General features: G+C 52.5%; 1 protein-coding gene across 3 annotated transcripts in view; it reads right to left on the bottom strand.

Annotated features, from left to right (window-relative positions):
- LOC133345492 (slit homolog 2 protein-like) overlaps positions 1 to 12,464 on the bottom strand; it is a 236,363-nt gene that overhangs the window by 115,999 nt on the left and 107,900 nt on the right. The gene's annotated exons all lie outside the window — the stretch shown is intronic.

The raw sequence follows: 12,464 nt of genomic DNA, 5'->3' as shown, positions 1-12,464 counted from the left end.
CGTCGTTGGATATGGGGATCCACGTTATCCTGTAGCCGGTTATTCGACTACTTACCTACAATGCTCAGAAATTCCTGCAGGAAATTACCATCCTCTGCTGTGATGTCAACATGTACGATCCTGCGACGCAGTTTGAAATCGTATTTTCGATTGTGCATCAAGAGTTATATTCCACAGGGAATGTTTTTTAAAATTCCATTTCACTACAACGTTGCTCATGTCTCCTTTACAATGAGAGACAATGAACAACTCATAGTTACGGGGTTTTTGGTTTTTCCTGTGTGGTGTCTACGATAGGGCAGTACAGTGATAAATTATTAAAGCTTTCTGCGTGGAACTTTGCAAGATTGTATCTCGAATGCACGAGGAGTTTTCTCTCCGGATACTCTGGTTTCCTCCCACATGAAGCCATTTATGTAATTGGCCAAGCAGCCCAATTCAGCAGACTCCTCCTGCAGCAGCAACAGCAGCAGAGTCTTGAGACTCACGGAAGGGCCCAACTACCCCCATGACCAGCAAGGTGCAGGGAGGCCGTAATCCAGCAGTGGATTGACAAACGGCTGTCATCTGCAATGATTGCGACTGATTATACGAAGGACACCAAAACGAATGACCGTGCCGTGGAACGCTTGTCAACTGAAAGCGAATGAATGCGGATCCATCCATCTCACTCAAGCGGGGGTGCAGAGCGCGGGTCATCTCGAACCGGCGCAGGAGGCAGCCCTTGGGTTATAGGCCACGGTCCCACGATGTTTCGAGGAATAACAAGCCATTTGCGTCTAATTGCAGACGAGGGAGCGAGGGGTGGCATTTAAAAAAACAAACTCAAAAGACGACCCTCACGACTCACCCCCGACCGACGACCCACCCCACCCCGCCCCGCCGACCCCGCCAGCCCCATCAAGCCCCTCGCCTCCACGAGGCCTCCCGGCAAAAAGCACTGCGCCTCCTACCAGCCCGGCCGGTGCAGCCCGGGGCCCCGACACACGCTCGGGCGGGCGGGCGGGCGAGGGAGCGATGCCCAACTGGACCCCTGGAGGAGTGCCATAATTGGGGCGGTAATTAACGGCGGCATTCACGGCGCACAGAGAGAAACCCGCCGCTCGCAATGCTCCTTTCACGCTGCGGGGCCCCCGGCCAGGGCAGCCGCTGCCAGCGGCCGCTTTGTGCGCCGCTATGCGTCGCCCGCGCCGCATAGCAGCCTTTCATGTCCCGGAGGGCCATGGCAACGGTCCGCGTTTGAAACGCGACTCCGGCCGGGCGAAGGAAATAATTAGTTTTTTGAAGGGTCAAGTTCTTCTAATGCCCACCAAAAGCCTTCTCAACTCCGTGGTGTGTTTTTTTTGCTGGCAGTCAATGAAGAAGTTTTTTTTTGGATGAGGCGCAATTCCGCCAAACCCGCCTGCCCCCATCCTCCTGCCGCCCCTCTCCCTCCCACCTCCTCGGAACGACGATCGCCTCCCACGGCAACCCTGCCAGCCTCCTGCCCCTCATACCCCTCCCCTACCCCTTCTACCCATACTACCCCTACTACCCCTACAACCCTAAAGCAACCTTTTATGAAGTCTCTCCTCACTGCGGTGCGGTTGAGGCTCGTTTCACTTTCATTTAATTTCGAAAGTATTTTTGGCCGGGTTGATCCAATGCAAAGTAAAGTTCAACCTACAGGCTCGTCCACACAATCGCGGTGAAAGCGTTTACATTCACGAATTAATTATTGCGGCTAACTTAAAACAAATTGGGAACTTTAACACGCAGCAACAAATAAAACAAAAAGTGATGAAAAACAAAAAGTGATGAAATGCGTCACAATTGCTAAAATCTATCGTTGCCAATGGAATCCTTCCACCTCGGGATACGTGCATCAACTTGCGCAAATGTGAATCAATTACTTCCTCTTTACACAACGATATGTTACGTTTGTGGTAATTGAGCAAACCGGAGCAAGGCAAATGCGATGTAAATCACGAGACAAAATAAACGAGGCAGGAGAAATGAGATAAAAGTCGAACTCATTTTTTCTTGCCCGCGAAGAATCACTTTTCAGCGGTCGCCAAAACCTCGCACTCTTCCAACGGAGTGCGGAGAGCGAGCGGCGTGCTGGGCTCGAACCATCGCCACGACGCTCAACGATCGAATCGACGCGCGCGGTTGAGAATCTACGCATTTCTGCTGCCTTATAACATAAAAAAAAATCTCAAATATATAATGGGCAAAATCATTTTTGGCAACGGCTATTATTCCCGTTTTTAGAAAACACGAGCACCTTTGTTAAATCATTCCCGCAAGGAGTGCCGTTGCAGGCTCACCTGTTCAGATTTCGAGCCTCTGGGTTCCCAATCGAACAACTACTCGTAATGCACGCGTGGTAATCGTTGCGTTTATGATTTTCGTAATCCCAGGACACGTGTGTTTGTGTTACAAGGCAGTGTTGATGACGACGGTGGTACCCTTGCGATAACAATAATGTGCGCTTTACACCTGTCCAGGAGGAGCGCTCAAAGGGTCCGTGGAGGGAGAAGGAAGGTGGAATGAATGGACATCAGCCTCGACTAAGCAGGGACCCCGTGAACCCTGCCAGAGTCAGTCCCTTCTTGCACACAAAGCATTGTGGGGGTGGAGGCCTCCACTGATGGGGCAGAAGCAGAGGCAATGGACGGTGGATAGCAAGAGTGGGAAGACAGCAGCAGCAGAAGCACATCGGGGCTAAAATAAGAAGAAGAACAATAATAAAGAGAGACAAAGAAAAAGAAACATTTTGCCTCCATCGTAACCTCTTGCGCGTGCGCTCCAGAAACTGCACTTCTCCGAGCGAGCCATCAATCAGCTTGGACTCGGCCACGGGGCGCGGAAACCATTCACAGGTTTATAAATAAGGAACGCGCGCGAGAGAGAGAGAGAGCGCGCGGCCGCCCTGCGCCTGCCTGCTCAACGAGAAAATCTCACTCCGCCAGTCACGCCGCCGGGCCAAGTGCGAGCGCGGAAGGGGCCGCTGGGGAATCCGCGGCCGCTCGGAGGAGAGAGACGACGCACGATCGAGCCAACGCCGTGAGAGGAGGGTGGGCTCTTCATTTGTTTGTTTGTTTACAAAGAGGAGTTGATCCCCCCCCCCCCCAACCACCACCACCACCGTGGAGATGGACGAGGTTGTGACGATTCGCGGCCGTGATTTGATTCGAGAATCTAATTCTCTTCGGTCGCGTTTGCGGATTCTCCCGTCTCGTTCGTACAGAGTTGTTTCGCCCCATTCACCAACATTTAAGAGTTCCGTAGAATACATGTGTTTCTTTTAATAGTAGATCATTGAGAATATATTTGAATCGATAAATTGGTGAATCGCTTTAAGTCTGTTCATCCTTATCCTTATTTGTGTAAAATTACTTTCGTTTATTAGCATATAAATATTTCTGTTCCGTACATTATTTGTTTGCACCCAAAGTTTCCCTTCAAAAAAATACATCTTGTCTTAAATACACCATCACCCGGTTATAAATAAAATGTGTTGCATGTATGCGTGTTACTTACAGAGAAATAAAATATCCCGCGAACATAAATTCCCGATTCCTTTTGACGTGGCATGTCCTGAGATTTTGGAAATGTGCCGACAAATATTTTACAATGCATCAGTTGAAAAGTAACAATAAAAATAACGCCAAATTCAGAATATCCGGCAAATTCTTAGCGACGTCTGGTTATAACAGCAGGGGTCTGTGGAGTAATAAATAAATAAAAGCCGAGATGAATGGCAAACGACAGCGAAAAGTGAAAGAGAAAGACTGGGCCAAATTTGATTTCCTTTTTGGCAACGCTTTCCAATTTAAACCAGGCTTGATTCTCACCCAAGATACAGCCGAGGGTCATCACACAATCAGGCCCGATGGCTGCATGGCCGTGAAGTGCTCCCGCGATCTGTCAACCCATGTTCATCATCATCATCATCATCCACGGCTATGATCAATCCACTGCTGACTGACGGCCTCCTCCCTCCCCCGGGTCACGGCCAATCTCTCTCGCGGGGGCCCTGCAAACGCACGAGCCAATTCCACCGCTCCATTTCCCCGCGATGGGCGTACTCTCAGCCACGGTCGACTCGTGTTACCACGAGCAATCGTGCCAGGAGCCCGAATTTGAACTCAACCGAGCAAAACTAGGCCAAGTTGTATCCCCGCAAACCCAGTGGTCCCACCCCTGTCGTCAGCCGTTTATCCTGTCCCTCAATTTCTACTCTCCCACCCCAAACCCTTCCCCCCTCTCCCTCCGCTTCCTGTGGTTAACATTAAAAAATACCTTTGCATTAGAAAAACGTCCGTGTAGCCACGGACCTGGTTAGATTAGTTTAATTTATTATGTACACACCTCTGCTTGGCTACCGCTGTATGTAGGCTTGCCCACGCAGTGTCAGTCACAGTGTTTAGAGGATGACACTATAATCTGCTGATCACCGTGGGTTTGTGATCGATGTGAACGGCGGCTGGGACTCGAACCCAAAGGTCGGGCACGTTGCTCAGCGGACGCAGTGCGCTAACCGCTGCGCCGCCACTCCGCGGTCATCGAATGGACACACCACGGATAATGTAATTGTTTGAAAATCCTATATTTTGATTAATCTAAAAGCGCTTATACGGCAACGGGACGATGTTTAAATACGCCGTTAAATGTTTATTGAATGTAATTACTATTGCATTCCTCGGAAGCTTGCTGCAAATCGGATATAAATAACACGCCTGCTATTTATTTAACAGCAGAGCTTATCCATATGTAGGCAGAATTTCATTACAGCTTGCAGTAAACCCCTATAGTTTATTATGGAATACCAGAATCCCAATACAGCAGTTACGTAAAAGCTAAATCGTGCAAATAATAAAAAGAAGTAAACAATGGGAAAGCGACCGTACGAAAGAAAAGCGCAATTCGTCGGCCACTATTGGTGTTTACCAATCATCAGGTGCGTGCAGTGTGTCTGGTATTTGAATAGAAAATCAGGTAAACGTGGTTAGGTCCATCGTGATTCTGGAGTTTGCGACACCCCTTACCAAAGGACCCTCCGCATACTTGGCAAGATTCGTAACATGTCACGATCACGATCATCATCATCTTCATCATCTTCCGCGAAGCATAAACCGCATCCACTGCACAAACCATGGCAGGAAATGCGGATACCTGACGCACAAATGAAAAATTAAAAACTTTCCAGCGTGCGACCGTGCTCATCCGGAACAGACCATACAGCATCTAAAGACGCAATGCCCGATCCACAAATACGAAGGAGACATCACAGCGATGAGGCACCAATCCGCTTACTCCTGATGCGGTTAACTCGCTTGACCACCTCAATGTGAAATTGTCGTTGTTGCTCTGGATCGACATCAGCCGCTGTACGAACGAAGAAGAAGATCGTCATCAGCACTTGTCCAACGTTCAAGATTCTCATCACTGTTCACTTCCCATTGCAAGAGTTCCGTCACGATCAAATTAAATCTCCACCGAGCCGCCTCCCCGCACCGCCGCGACGACCCCCGCTCCACGCTCACCGATTCCATCGCTCCATCTCTCCGCTGGGCGTCACTTTCCGCCCGCGGGCTCTCGTCGTCGCTCCCGGGGGTGCGTTCTGCCCAAGCCCGATTACTCTCATCGTTCAACTTGTGATCGTTTCGCTGATCCGTGTTCTCTCCTCCCTCCCTCCCTCCCTCTCTCTCACTCTCTCTATCCCTCGGCGGAGTTCTCAAGCGTGGATCTCTCTGCGCTTCTGTGCGCGCTTTCGTCGCTTTCGTTCGATACTCCTCGCCGCTGTTCCGTGTTTTTGATTCCAAAGTACTTTCTTTTTAACGTAAACCATCTTTAAAAAAATTATGACCGGCGTGATGAACGCATTCGTGCAAAATGAGATTAAAAATATTAATTTTCCGATGTCATATTCCAAAAACAACTCGCCTGAAGCACGTTGTTTATTTTTATTGAACTGCTTTTTTTCCCCTCTCAAAATCATGACACCGAGCCCGTTTATTATTTTGTTTCATCTAAAAAGTGCCAGTGAATAAAACATAATTAGTGCCTATAAAAGATGACAACGATCTCTTGCCTGTCTCCTCTGTGTATAAATGTCTCTGTGCCTCTGTATTCCTACGTGAATGTATGCATGCCTGCTTGTATGCTTGTTTGTCAGTCTGACAGCCTGCCACCTGCCAATCCTTTCTGTATATGCCTGTCTGTATGTCTGTCTATTTGTCCATGTCTGTGCCTATGACTTCCAACATGCATATATGCCTGCCTGTCTGCCTGCTTGCCTGTCCATCCTGTCCATCTATCTGTCTATTTGTCTGCTCTGTACTGCTGTCTGCCTGCCTGTCTTGTATGCTCAGATACTTGTCTGAGTCTCTGCCTTACTGCCTTGGCTGCCTGCCTGCCCATCTACCTGTTTGTCTGTCTGTCCATTACTCTGTGCCAGCCTGCCTGCCTGTCTAGCCACCTAACTGCCCGCCTGCCTGCCCCGTCTGCCTCCGTGGGACCCAGTAGAGGAGTGTGCGAGCACACCTGGACGAGCGGTGTTTCGCCCCCGACATCGTTCGGAGGAGGAAATGGGAAATTTGGCAACTTTTTTTTTATCGGAAGCGGAGAGGCCGAGAGGGCCGGAGAGCCCCTCCGGTTGTCCACATGTGCCGGGCCACCTTCCGCCCACCGCCCCTCCCCCGCCCCGTCAATCGGTGAGGGCAGGGCTCGCGGCTGCGGTCGGGAAGCAGGCACGACGCATTTTGGGCAGAGGAGATAATTGCTTTCCTTATAATGCACCGCTCCGGATTTGGGGCTCTTTTCATGTGCCACATTCCTGAGGCATGCCGGATTTTTTGGCCGAGGGAGATGGACAGGGCTTTGCCGAGTGAAGGATCTTAATTAGCACCAAACGCTGCTTGGCTACAGATCACTCAGACCACCAGGCATGCGAGTGTGCCCGCTTATGCTGGCGTGCGTGCGTCCGTGTGCTTGTGTCCGAACGTGCACACGTGCGTGTGCACGTGCGCGCGTGTGCACGTGTTTGTTTTGCGCCTTGTTTTGTTTTGGAAGGTAATAGATCGGAGTGTGTGCTCGTGCGTGCGAGCGGTGTACCGCAACGTATTGAGTCCGATTGGCATCTTGGCGTCTGTTGCTTGCTTTGGGGGGGGGGGGGGGGGTTGTCAAAAAGTGCCACAGCGCTTCCACGGCCGAGAATCGGGCAAAATTTGCGAGCCGGTGCATTTCTCCAGTTTCATAACAAGAATGACAACAGCAATGCCCTTTGTTGACCCACAACAGCCTCGATTAGTCTGAAGTCTTTTGTCATTAAGGGTCCTCAATTGAGGATGCTGGGCCAATTCCACGTCATATGCGTTTGGCTCCACGTGGGAAGAAACCGGAGTACTTGGAGACCAAACCATGAACCGGGCGTGCGAGGAGGTAACGCTGAAAGCGCCATGCGGATTGGTTCAAGAATCCATCGCCGTACTGCCGTCTCCTGGCCACCACCTCGCAGCCCAAGTCCATATCACCGGTCGATTCCACGGAAATCTCCCATCCAAGTGCTGACCAGGCTCAACTCTGCTTAGCAGGACATGCTGATACGTACGCTGCACCTCGCACGGTCACCGCAATGGACGAGCTCATCTCGTCGCCGTGCATTCTACTCGCCACGTGGGTTTCATTGCCATTCCGTCGAATGGAATTTTTTAAGCAGTAATGCTCTCATGCAGAACAGACTTTTGGCTAGCCATCGAACAAAGATGGTCACTGCATTGCGCGTGTTCGGATGAGCTTCCACGGCCGTCTGGAACGCTCTTCCTTCTGATATTAGGAAGCCACTTGAGGTATGCACTTTTCAATCTAGAATTAAAACTCAATTCTTAAAAAATGCTTTTTGCATTTTTTTTGTTGTCCTTCGCCCGCACCTCCGATTAGCACGGTTGGCTACATACGGTGCGAAAGAAGTTCAACATACATACGTAGACACGTGCGAGAGGATATTGGACTAAGCTACGGGTAATTAATTCACATCTCTCATTCTGTGCAAAGCGTACGATTTCCGTTCCGAGCTGGCATTGCGCCGCGGAGGCTGCGTGCGTCGGCACGTTTCTGTGAACGCGTGGATGGGCGGGAGGTGTCACTCCCTTCTCCCCTACTGCCTCCCGCCATCGGCAGCAAACTCCCTTTCAACGGAACCATCCACTGTCGCCTGTTGTTTGAAGGTCCGGCCGAACGCGAGACCTTCCCCACGTTTGTCCCCCCTTGCCTCACAACGGTCTGCCCCGTTTCTCTCTCTTTCTCTCTCTTTCTCTTGGCAAAAATAAACACGCCCGCCGTTTCCGCAGAGCGCCTCGATTATCTCTTGTTGCGCCCGGGCGATGCGCAAACACGAATCGCCCGTCACATTCCGCTGCGAAGCGTGGGGTCGTCGGGCAGGGGCTCGCGGCGTGTCAGCGCGGACGTGAGACGGACGCCCGGCCCCCCGTGTTTGCAGTCTGCGCGCGCGTGGGCAATGCGATTGTCAGGTCACGTCCGTGCCCGGCGTTCGCTCGCCACCCCATTCCAACGGCGCCGAATCGATCGGGAGGCACGCCAAAACTGCCATCTTCTTGAGACATCTGCGGCTTATTGCAACGGCGGCGGAAAAAGGGTCGCGAGAGAGCGAGTGAAGGAGCGAGAGCAGTCGAAGGAGGGAGAGAAATGGAGAGAAGACAGAGAGGTGGGAGGGGGTGGAATAAAATGCAAGAAAAGTGAGAGCAAGTGAAAGAGATGTAGTGAGGGAGTGGAGAATGAGAAAGCCCACTGGGCAAACCACAGGACGAAAGCGAGGACATCTGCTCAGCTCATGGGGTGGTGCCGCCGCGTGCGACTCTCTGTTGGACGCAAACGATCGTCGCATTTCACGTCAACACGTCCTCTGCGGACCGCCGAGCCGAGGGTCGCAGTCGGAGATTGAATTCTCAACTGAAACACCGTCCGGGCGGTAGACGAGAGTAGGTGGCACAAGACCAGCAGCCACGCAGCCATAGCCAGAGAGAGAGGTATTTACTGGATGTGGTGCGCCGGGCACAGAAATGCTTTTCCGGGTCGCTGACCCAGACAGACCGGGCGAAAAGTAAAGCCCCGACCGCAAGTTCACTCGACGGCGTTAAAGACGACGGCGGCGGCGGCGGCACTCTCTCCGTCTCGGCAAAGCGCCGGCGGTGCCCGGCACGGCTAGAGGACATGGTGGGGGGGGGGGGGGGCCCACTCCGCCAATGCTTCACCTTCATCGGCACAATCAATCACACGCCGCAGGGTCGGCAGCACTTTAACAAACAACACACGCCAAGTATAAGAAGAAGTAGAAGGGGGGGGGGAAGCCCCGACCCTTTTCTTCTTCGCCTTTAGCTCCCTTTTCACCGTCGTCAAAGAGAGTCGGGGAAGAGGAGCCGGCGCGCACGGCCATGCGCCCGCCTATTTGCCCGGGTGCTCCACCAGGCCGCTAAAGCAAACACGACTCGATGGGGGGGGGGGGGGGGGGGGAGAAAAAAAAGTTTGCTTTTTGTAAACCGTCGGGGCCAACCGGCGAGCCGGGCGGACGCTACTTAACCCCGGGCAGGGCAACGGGATTCCAGCGGAGAGGGGTGAAACATTTTTTTTTGTTTTCCACTCCGAAGTTTTTTTTTTTTCATTGTTGGCCGACGAGGAAGAAATACTTCTGGGTCTTCCTACGCAGCGCCGTTGACATTTCACATCGCCGAGGGCGCCCAATGAATGGTGGCGGCCCCCTCATCCAAGCGGGCGGAGAGGGGGGGGGGAATCAGTGAGCCATGGCATTCGTGTGTGTCTGTGTCGCTTCACGCAGGAATGGGGCCTCCTGTCGTGCGGCTCGATGTACGCTCAGGTTAAGAAAAATCGTAAATTAGAAAATGAAGCGATGGGTGGAAGGTAAGAAAACAATCTTCCCTTTTGTCCGCGCACACCACGGGCGCTCTCCCCGCAGCGGTCGTTAAACGCTTCTCTACGGAAAGGGGCGCAAAGAAGTAAAAAAACTCGACGCACATCGACGCCGATTCCAAACGGCGGAATCGAGACGCCAGTGAGGATTCGCTTCTGCGCCGTGCGGCACGGCGACCGCAGCGTCAGGCGACCGAGCAAACTCCGCACGAGAAGAGGCACGGCGGTGGCATTCACTGCAAGGTGGCACACGCTGAGGCATGCTGAGAACGGATAACTGAGGCTGTGTTAAGTTCCAAGTGCTCCTTGGAGCTTGATCACACCCCGGTGAACTTTGCCACCACTCTTCAATTTATTCCATTCATTACTTTATTTATTTCTCCATCTATAAAATACCTATTATTCCCGATGATTGACGTTCATCCAAATGCATTTTGTCACTGCAACTACATGTGACCACATCTCAGAGATGCTTTTCAGTTGAAAAGAGATTGCCGCAGTTCCACGTGGATGCCCCGTGAATCCAAATCGCACTGCAATACAAAGAGAGAAAGAAGAGCGGCGTGGCCGGCACAAGTCCTGGTGCAAGTCACGAAACGATGGTGGTGGTGGTGGGGAAAGGGGCCGTCTGGCCGTCACGGGGCCCCTTCCTGCGATGCAGTTGCACCGCCTGCACCATCGACAGCTCCGTCGCTGGAGCGGACGCGAGGAGGCCAGGCGCGCTTCAGCCCGCCGCACGCGCCACGATATCAATCTCGCCGAACGAGGCGGCGGCGGCGTCGCGAGGGGCAGGGGAGCTCGGCATCCATCACGCGGGCAGCGGGAGAAGGGGGGCACGGATAAAAGATGACTTCAGGGCCAGGCTACAGATTGATGAGGAAATGGGATTCTTTCTCCTGGGCGGGGGAGGAGAGAGAGCTCCAATTGACCACACAGGCAACCAAGGTACCAGGATGCTACTCCGCCATCTCCTCCACCCCCCCCCCCCCGACCGCCCCGCTCGCCGCACCGCGCCGAATGAAATTGCACCCGCACCTGGCGTGCGGGTCACCCTCGGGGAAATTGGCAGCGGAGATTCCATCTCGGCCGCTGCGGCAGCGACGTCCTCTTGTTGATCGCGTCGGAGTGTCCATCTCGAGCACGAATCTCACGCTGCGGCGCGCCTGTGTGTGCGTGCGTGTACGTTTCTGTATGTGGGGAGCGGTGGTGCAGCGGTTAGCGCATCGCGCTACGAACCCGGCAAGCCGAGTTAGATTCCAGCTCACGGCCAACACCGGTGACGATTATCTGAATCGATCCTGGGCCTCCCCTAGGTCGACTCAACGTCAAATGAGTACCTGGTGCGGTGTGTAAACATTGGGGAGACAAAGGCGGCCGGGCGTGGTGCTGGCCAACCACTCCCTCGTGTGCCGTGCAGGCTCTATAAGTGTTCGCTAACAGCACTTGCCCCAACTGTCTGTTAAGGCTATGCGGAGGATTTTTATCTTTGTTTTACTTTTGTACGCGCATGCACCTAACCTGGTACAAGCGCTGTGGTGACGTCACCGCCACTTGGTGGCGAATGGCTGCTGCTTTTGTTTCGTCGCCCAATTTGCTATCCCTTTCAAAAGAAACCACACGCAAGAAATTTTTGTTTTGTTCCAGACGGAGCTGCGTCTAAGAGATGCCCTTTACACCTGCGCTGCGTAGGAGAAGCGGCCGTTACTTTAATGTCTGAAGGAGGGGGGGGGGGGGTTGGGAGGAGGGAGACGTCAGGTGGGTTCACCAAGTCTGGGAAGGATGAAAAGTCACTTGGGAGAGTTTCCCCCCCCCCCCCGCCGCCGCCGCTGCCCCCCGACATGTTCTTTCCTCGCCATGCACCGCTCACCCCAACGTCTTAATTCCCACGTCTCAGTTCAACGACCGGGACGACCTTTCTCTTCTCCCCGGCCGGCTGCCCGATGTGGCGGGGGGTGGGTGGGCGGGAAGAGGGTCAAGGGGGGCAGGGGGCGGGGGGCGGGAGGGTTCAGTGGAGTTGGGTGGGAGGGCGGCACCGGAACGGAGGGATTCTGGGCGCCGAGGTACGGCGGGCACGGATCTCGCCGATCACTTCCCGGGCAGTGATTATAATTATTATAATTATTAGTAGTATTGTTATTTTTCGATTTAAAGCTTTCTTTTGGTAAAGTCACGTAGAAGGGAAATAATAAAATAATAGAAATAAAACATAATAAAATACAATTCTCACGACGTTTCAGCCACAACGCAAGCAGCCGTCCTCAGGTGAAAAACAGGTCTGTCGGAAAGACAGACCTGTTTTTGCGTTGTGGCCAAAACGTCGTGAGAATTGTATTTAATGTTGTATTTTTATTATTTTATTATTTCCCTTCTACGTGACTTTACCGAAAGAACCAAGAAGAGTATTTACACTATGGGGACCTCATTTGCCAGTAAAAATATGATAATTGGTTCTTTACCCTTCTATCTGGCAACAAAACTGACACCTTTTTGCAAGGAGTCATGTTTGCATAGACCGCAATACCTGCAGTCATAAT

Source organism: Lethenteron reissneri, chromosome 22 (genome assembly GCF_015708825.2).
Source record: "Lethenteron reissneri isolate LAM-NWPU_2019-01 chromosome 22, ASM1570882v1, whole genome shotgun sequence".
Classification (NCBI taxonomy): domain Eukaryota; kingdom Metazoa; phylum Chordata; class Hyperoartia; order Petromyzontiformes; family Petromyzontidae; genus Lethenteron; species Lethenteron reissneri.
This window is presented reverse-complemented; position numbering and strand designations above follow the sequence as displayed.